Genomic DNA, 9,006 nt, shown 5'->3' on the forward strand with positions numbered 1-9,006 from the left:
AGATATGGGGGTAAAAACTGGAATACTTTATTGAACACGCAAAGCTCTTATCTAAGGGTCTTGGAGGCTTAACATGCTAATAAGCAGGCAGGGTTATGCCAAATAAGGGATTCCACAATCTACTAGCATTTCCAGTAGCAGGAGTGACACAAAGGAAAAAGGGATTTACATTTCTCAGATCCAGTATTTACATTTTGGGGAAAAAGGATTTGATATTTCCAGTAAGTGTAAGATTACATTGGGGAAGGGTGGTCAGCTTTTCCTGAAATAAGAATTACACAAGGAGGGGAGAAAACAATGGGATATCTGACAGCATCATGCAAAGTCTCTCCACATTGTGCTGGGGGAGGCAGGTCAATGGATCTTGTCTGGTCTTTTAGGTGGTGGGGTTTTCCCCAGCCCCTGTGGCCCGAGGCTTCCTGTTTAGTCCTAGCAGTTCCTTTTCTGCTGGTATTTGAATTTTGGACTGCAACAGTTGGTGGTAACAATCTATTGATCTGTGACAAAAGATGAGCTATATAAATCAATCAAATATGTTGCAGATGAATCCAGACCATCAGCTTATTGTTCTTGGCTAGGAAACAAAAGTAAATAAAAGATTCTCTGATCATTGGCTGCTCAAAAAAAAAAAAAAACACCACCACCAAAAAACCAAACAACCAAAAAAAACCCAAAACAAACAAAGAAAAAATTAACAGAAAAGACAATAATACTGTCCTTTTTTTTCCTTTTTATCTCATCTAGGAATCCCATCTAGGGAATCAAGTTTTCCTACACTAAGACGATAACTTGTCTCAGATCCATAATCTATCCCTCCATCCATTTCTCCTGTCTTGAATAGGCTGTAGGTTGCCCTGAGCCTTGGCCGTGCCGGAGTGTCTGATCAGCATCCAAATACTGAATGACTCTTGGAACTGCTTAAGTGTATTACCTGGGGTTAGATATTTAACACAAGTTGTTGTCATTGTTTTCTCTAACTCATCCAAGAAACCTGGCACATTCCAAGGGTGACTACACAGCCCTCTTCTGCCTGATGCTTACAGAGGGTAGAAAGGGTAGGTTAAGGAGCTGAAGATAAACCATGTTTTCCTTCAATGTGGAAAAATAAACAGTGTTTGAGTTGTTTATTCATGTCCTTGGGATGCCAAGTAGCTGAATAACACAGAAAAAGTGAGTTTCTTCAGAGAAGAACTTCTCTCTTTTTTCCCAATACTCCTAAAAAAGACAGCTACTAGGAAGGACAAGGTAGGTGACTTTTGAGGCTATAAGGTTAATATATTTTCTAAAATGATGTATCTTACCCCTGTCCAGAACAGGCATGTAAAGAGCTAGACTTGATACTGAAGAACTACGATTTAAGAAAGCCATAGCTATGACTGTGATAACAACTACCTATAGACCAGAAGGAACAGGAGAGCCTACAGAAGTAGAGGTAGTGTGTGGGAGCAGCAGTCTTTATCTAAAAACTAGAGAGAGTTTCTGTAGTGCCTTTCACATCACACCCTTCTGATTTCAAATAGTTAACGGTGTGGAGAGGTGAGTGGTCTCTGCTTTGTTGTTTCCAGGTGGCACAGGTGGATCCTGCCTGGATCTAGTTCTCTCACTGCAGCTGAGAAACAGAGGTTATTAGTGGTAGAGGAAGGGTTTTGAGAGAACAGTTTAGAGAAACATGAAGTACTTGCTGCTACAGAACTGTTCTCAATTGTCAGGACCTTTTACATTCTTTTCTGTCTTTAAAAGTGAAAACTAAGCAAGAGGACAAAATGCATCCTCTTCCCAACTAACGAGGTAAATTGTAGGATGAGGAAGCTGAGTAGGGATCAAAATGCTAAATTACATGTGCTTTGAGCAAGGAGTCACACAATGTAACCTTTAGTTCCAAGCTTAGTTATTCCGTGATTCTAGTAAAGAACGATGAGAAAAGAAACAAAGCCTGTGTCCATAAGAAGTGACTTTTATTTACTGAAATGAAACATTACATCTAGCTGCAGCTGACTGAAATTCTGCTCCAGAGAGTAGAAGTGGGAGCAGCAACAACTCTTTTGTATGTTGCTTTTCAAACCTCTCACTACAGTCCATCAGGAAGAACTCTCAGATAATATTCCCATCTTCCTCTCCTCCTCTCTACTGTAATCCATCATGTCTCAGCCACCCTCTTCTTCTTTACCAAATTTTCAGCTTTATTGCAAGATGTACTAATTGTTCCCCATGGTCAGAGCTATTGATACTCCTTGATTATATAAAGTTGTGTGACATGGATGAGTGAACTCTAATGGAAATGTTCAACATTAAGAGTTTACAGTTAAATTTAGTGAGTGTAATAGACAAGAGCCTGACAGCTTTACTGACTCATGTGCTCTAGTAACACTCTGCATCTAGGAGAGGCAGCATCTGGGTCTATCACTGTTTATTGTGGCTATTCATGACTTGGAAACAGGCTGAACTTTGAAATGACAACAGTTGTGGGTAATAACATTACTTGGATGATAATGTCTGGAGATGATTGCCTCCAGAATATGGAGGTGATAAGATTTTCAGAGAGTGTGAAAAAAAAAAAGGCACATAAATGGCAAATGAAAAATGCCTTAGCAAAGTATTCAAGCTTTTAATAAGCACATGGAATTACTTATACACTTGCTAGTTTCTCAATTAATGGTAAATATGTGGCCATCAGTGAAAAACCTCTGCATACTTCACAGTGGTGATTTAAAAGGCATATGGATTGCTGGGAGATCTGAGGAATGGAATTGAAAATAACATTGGGAGTATTATACGATCGTATGATGATGATCCTAATTCAAAAAGGATAGTAGAAGAAGAAAATTATTAACAGTAGGTGAGGGTGAGTGGAGGTAAATAGCCAGGGAATTCTTGGAGAAGAAAAGATCAGCAAAAGTATCATAAGCCATTAACAGTAATAAAGCATAAAAAATAGGTTTTTTAATTTCCGTACTACAAATGGGGAAGGAGGAGGACAACCAGTGAACCAAATTATGAGTTAACAGCCTGGCACTGTTGATAGGCATGATGCATTACATAAACACAGCTGGGCAAAAGATCTCAGCCACAAGAGTCCAAGGGTCAGGATAAAGAAATGACGACGTGCCTGAAAAAACAAGGTTCCCAGTTGCATTAGGTCCACAAACAGTTATTATGAACTGCTGAAACATGATAGTCACAGTCCCCACATCATGAACACCAGCACTGCACATTTAGCTGAGTATTGGTCTCTATGTCCTTTTATTGGTTTTACTCTTGCTCTGGAAAGCTATGTGAGTATAGCAAAGCACAGCTTTTATACAGCCCTGGGATGCTGTCTGGCACAATAAGAAAGGCAAAGCCTGCATCTATCCATCAGATAGATAGGTAAAGATGATCAAGTCTCCTCTTGCTGTGACATGAGACTTTTGCTTTTTTGCCATGGTTTATTTAAAGAGGAAAAAAAAAAATTAGTTCCGTATTGAAAACATGAAGGCAGCCAGGACTAACACCACCTGTTTTCCCCTGGTACTTTTGTGTAGTGCTCAAATAGGTAGACTTTGGCAGCAGAAATGTACATTCCTTGACACAACAGGTGGTTTTAGCCACAGCCTTCACTTTGTTTAGCTGTTACCACAGAAAATCAGATTTGCTATGACTTTGTGCCTGTAATATTACAGCAGTTCATCTTAATTAGACACAGAAACTAACTTTGGACTCCCTGATGTCCTTCTGGATAGAATGATCAGCCAGAAGTCTTATGCCCATGCTAAGTATTTGAGATTTTAGTCTACCAGTTTGTTTAGTGAGGACATGAAGGTGGGCTGCAAGCAGAACCAACAGCATGCTTACTCTGGCTTGTTAAAAATTCACAAAGAAGGAATGACAACAAAAGTGATTTAAAAGAACATGATATTAAGGAACAATTATTAGTTATTGGACCTGTCTAAGCATTCTGCCCAGTCTTCAAAAAAGCTTCCACTTCTCAGAAATCTCTTTCTCAAGCATGTGGTCATAAGCCACGACTATGCTATCTCTTACCTTGCTCATCAAATAAATTCCCCGAATCTTTTTCAAGAACTGTCATTTTTACTCTGTTAACTGTCTCATGGTTCTTCCCTGACCCAATTCAGGTTTTCAAGCCTCCATTTAAAACTCTGAACTTTGGAACTAGACAATCTGTTCCAGGCAATGCAATCAATATCACTTTCTAAATCCATACAATTTATCCTGGTCAGTACTATCTTGTGTGTGCTACTCTTGTTCATATGTTTTTAAACATATCTAGGGTGATTCATCTCATAGGACTGAGGTCCTATGGAAGGGTCTGGAGTTATTCAGTTTGTCCCATTTATTTCTTTTAAAGTTAACAGAATTACTCAAGTAGTCTAAGTTTGCTAAAAAGTTTCTATGATCAGTCTTCACACAACTATTTTAAAAAATTCCTGTATTACAAGAATTCTGCATTTTGTAAATTGCTTCTATTGAATCCCTGCTGTTTAACAAAATCCTAAATTACTCCAGGAGAGAAAGCATTTTATCGCTGTATGACATAATTATACTATTTGCTGTCTTTCCTTACTGCAGAAAAATGTTCTGCCTTGTATCTATTATTACTGACAATTCTATGCTTTCTGTTAACTCTTAGAATTTTCTTTGTTCAGACTCTGCTTTATGAACTTATAATTAATTCATGCTTTCCTGCAAGAGGCTGCTTCTCATTTGCCTTCCTCCTCAGTGTTCCTCTATTCCTTGCTTCTGATTCATATCATTCAAAATATCAGAAAGGTCTTGTCTTGCAAATGTGTCTGTAAGATACATATCAGAAGACAAATATTTCTAATTTATATATAAATGCAGACATATGTGTAGATACACATAGAAACAGAAATATTTTTTTTAAATATAGTATTTTATTTTCATGGGGTTTTTTATCTTGTCTCTTAACCAGATTTGTTCTGCCATTCAATGTTGTTGTCATCTAAGTAGGGGGATTACAGCTTTCAGTGTTTTTAAATTTCCAGTCATGTTGCCATAGTTCTGTCAAATTACTTTTCCAAAGTATTTATTTCCTCTACTTTGAGTTTCAAGAATGCCTTGTTATTGATAATATTTTTATCCCTCATTCTGTTTGCAAAAATCCAATATAAAAAGTTATGATTGCATCTGCTCTATGTGATCACATCTACGTGACCCAAAGATCATAATGAGACTCTTTCTGTGATGCCAACATATCACGTTATTGCTAGTTTCTGGCTCTGTGAACCAAACCCTAATTGAGGCCTAATACGAAGTTCCTTTGTGCTGTCTGACCACATCTGACTTAAGACATGAACATGGAAATATAGGGTTAAATTGGCAGTGTTGTGTAGAAGAAAAGCTCTCATGATAATGTGGTATTCCCTCATGATTCTAAGTCAGTAGATGTGTAAGATGGTGCATATACTCTATTATCTACTCTGGGTCTTTTTATGATCAGAATTTACACCAATTACAGCTTCAAGTCTTGGAATAGGTGATATCTCACAATTAAAGACACTATGTTACCCAGATATGAGACCAGTAATTTCTGAGCCTGTCAAGCTTCTGCCCTTCAGCCCACTTAATTTGCCTAAAATTGAATCTACCCAATAGCCCTAGCATACTGGTCATGGCAGTGTTCCCATGACATCTCAGTAATACTTTTTAGGTGAAATTTATGCCCTATAGTGAGCAATTCTGATTACCTTTGTTCATTAATCAGGTCCCCGATATTGCTTTATAAGCAATTAGAGATTTATATTTTTTTTGCTACCAATGTGTTTTCATGTCTAGATTAATTTTGTTTGCAAACTTTATTTTGGCACTTAGTTCCTCTTTTCATCTTTTTCCTTTTTTGTTAAATATGTTCTGATTTGCTTATCTGGCCTGTCCCCTCAAAGCTCTCATTAAACTCTCATAGATTCCAGCAAAATCGCATAACCCCTTTACCTTGTGAAAGGCTAACAAAATGCTCTGGTAGTAGAGAGAACATCAGTCTTAAAATTATTAACTTGCAAAAACAAGCCAAAAAAAGCCCAGTCTCCCTCTTCAGGTGATAGTGAAAGATAAATGAATTCCAGGGAAATGACCTTGCTGTGTTCTACCTTCAACCCACTTCTGAGTTTCTCTAAAACAATCTATAGACCACGAAGATGTTACTGTGCAGCACCATTAGGGTCACCACCTTTAGTGTATCCTCATTACTGAATTCACAAGCCTATTGAATCTCCAAGTACACTAGAGGCTACTGTAATATAGAGGGACCCAGTCAACCTGAAATGAACTCCCTTAATATTACAGTCTGCAGTGGATAGCCCTGAAAGTGTAATTTACAGACAATGAACTTGCTTTGGCTTCTTTGCCGCTTGCTTTCCTGCCACCAAGACTCAAACAAGCCTTACCTTTTCTTTCTTCTTCTTTTTTTTTTTTTTTTTTTTTGGTATCAGTTCTGAAAAACAGTTTTGATACTGCAATACCTCACTGTAGACCTGTCAGTAACTGTACTTAGAGAGTGACACCTTGTGTCTCTGCCTCAGGGAGATAGCACACCATCTGCTGTCTCGTTGTCCTTTACATGATGTTCTCTCAATTCCATTTGGAGGAGAAGGCACCAAACTACATTCTGACCTGCAAACTTGTTTTAAACATTATATCCTTGAATAATACATTAATCTAAACTGTTATTTGGAATCTTTATTTTAACCGAACACTGACAAACTGACTATTGTTTCTTGAATCCTGATTGATTTTTTACCTGAAACTTATAAAAAAAAAAAGCAGACCAACAAAAAAAATCCAATCCCAAACTATAAACCTTTCATCATGGCTAAGTTCAAAACAGACTGGACTCTTTTGGACAATGTTGTGTGACTTGTTTGGATGGATGGAGTCTCTTTTATGGGTGTACTTAGTTTTCCTATAGCTGAGAATTGTGCGGCTGTGTCTTACTTTCCTATTTCTTTGTAGTAGCTTTCCTTTCTTCTTGGCCAACTGCCATCTACAATATCATCTGCAGTTGTCATGCCTACGACCTAATGATCTAATATGTGAATTTTTTTTAATTTTCCTCTTTTTTGGTAAGACTGCAACCATTCTTCTTTATCTCCCTGTCCCAGCCCCGGTCTTCCAATTTTCATTGGCTATTAGTCACAAATATCTCTCTCCTATTCCTCAGCAGCTAGCTCTTTCTCCTTTGAAACTTTGTCTTATCTTAAGCTATTTCTCATCTCTACTTCTCGGTCTAATTAATCACTTTTCTGGAGCAGCCACCATTTTGAAGCCTCCTGGCTTGTGGTAGGAAAATCCCCACAGGTCATCTGTTATCAGAAATAACTACTGTCGTTTATGATTTCCGAACTCCCTGCTGAATCTAGCTGCTAACCACATTTTCAAAGTAAATATTTGAAAAGATATAATAAATCTGCATGGTTTTGCATATAAACCAAAGACCTACCCAGTGTTATGAAGAATCTCCTCTGTTTTTATGATTCATCAGATGCAATATCTAAAATTAGCCAGTGGCCATTTGTGGAGGAAAAAATACTGCATTAGACAGTATTATTGAATTGTAATGTAAGGAAATTTTCAAGCTCTGTGTGAAATACCATAACCTTGACAAATCAATATACCCCAAAATATTTTGAAGGGATTTCCAAATGAGATGAAGAGCAAACGTATTATAACTGTTAGTTTTTCAATCTCCCTGTTTATAGCAGTAACAAGTAATGGTAACTATGGAAAACATTTTAATGATATAGACGGCTGAATACCTATCATCAGCTATTTTTATGTTGTCATAAATGGTTTCACATGATTTCCAGTTCACATAAGTTTATTTTTATATTACAACTTAAAATTAATAATCAGATGAAACAGAAAAGATTTCTTAATAAGTATATAGTTGATGGGCTAAGAGTAAATCCTTGAAAACAAGAAAAAAACATTTTAAAGATACTTATGAAATAATACAATATAGTTAAACATTCAAATCACTAGAATTACAGGAAGGATAAGGTAAGGTAAGTAAATAGCAGCCAGGATTTAAACTCCCTTTTACACTTCTTCATATTGCAAAAGCGTGATAGCGCTGATGTGGAATAGGACTGCCCGGGCTTACTAGCTCTGAGGATCCACGACTCATAAAATTTTAATAACCTTTATAACATGCAGCTTTTCAGAGATAAAGAGCCTGGCTGTAAAATTACAAACAGTCTTTGTGGAGTAAAGGCTAAAAATGCAGAATGGCATCTGGACTAAGATAAGCTTGAAGAAAATACACATGTTCACTCCAGAATTAATCAGGCAACAGTGTAAAAATTTTGGCTTTCAATATAAATTAACTGGGGGAGGGGAGGTTGTTGGGTTTTGATTTATGACACTCTTCACAAAACCTGATTCCTACCAGGTCTCTCTTTGAAGTACAAGGGTGTTGCTATTAAAACGGATGTTCTATTTTAATACTCTAAACCAGCCTCTGCTTCAATTATTCATATGTATTCCATATAAATTGTACTTGAAAGACTTGCACTCTTGAAAACAGAAACTCTTTAGGATAATTTTTTAGTCTCATCCTTCATGAGATATAAATATATGTATATTCATAGCTCTTTAGGGTAATATTTTAGTCCAATCCTTTATGGTACATGCATCTGCATAGCTTCAGAAGTAAGAGAACAGAAAAACAGTTGTAGCAGTGAGGACAGTAATGAGGAAAAGCTGATTTTTGAATGAGAGAGAAGCCCCTTGGCCATGTGGAGATCATACAGGAGGCAATGTTGAAGGAGATGACAGAGGAGAAGAACCAGAAGAATGGAATTTAGAAAGAGGCAGAAATACTGGTTAGGAAATTCAAAAGGGCAAAGCAGCTGACAAAGGACAGGTCTTCACTGAAGATGTAACCAAATTCCAGGGGAAAACCCTGTTCCACCAAGAATATGCCTGACAGCAGAGAGGGTGTAAGGGAAAGGAGGAATGAAGCTGGTGGCTGAGCCGAATCTGAGCCAGAGA

Source organism: Chiroxiphia lanceolata, chromosome 5, assembly GCF_009829145.1.
Source record: "Chiroxiphia lanceolata isolate bChiLan1 chromosome 5, bChiLan1.pri, whole genome shotgun sequence".
Classification (NCBI taxonomy): Eukaryota; Metazoa; Chordata; class Aves; order Passeriformes; family Pipridae; genus Chiroxiphia; species Chiroxiphia lanceolata.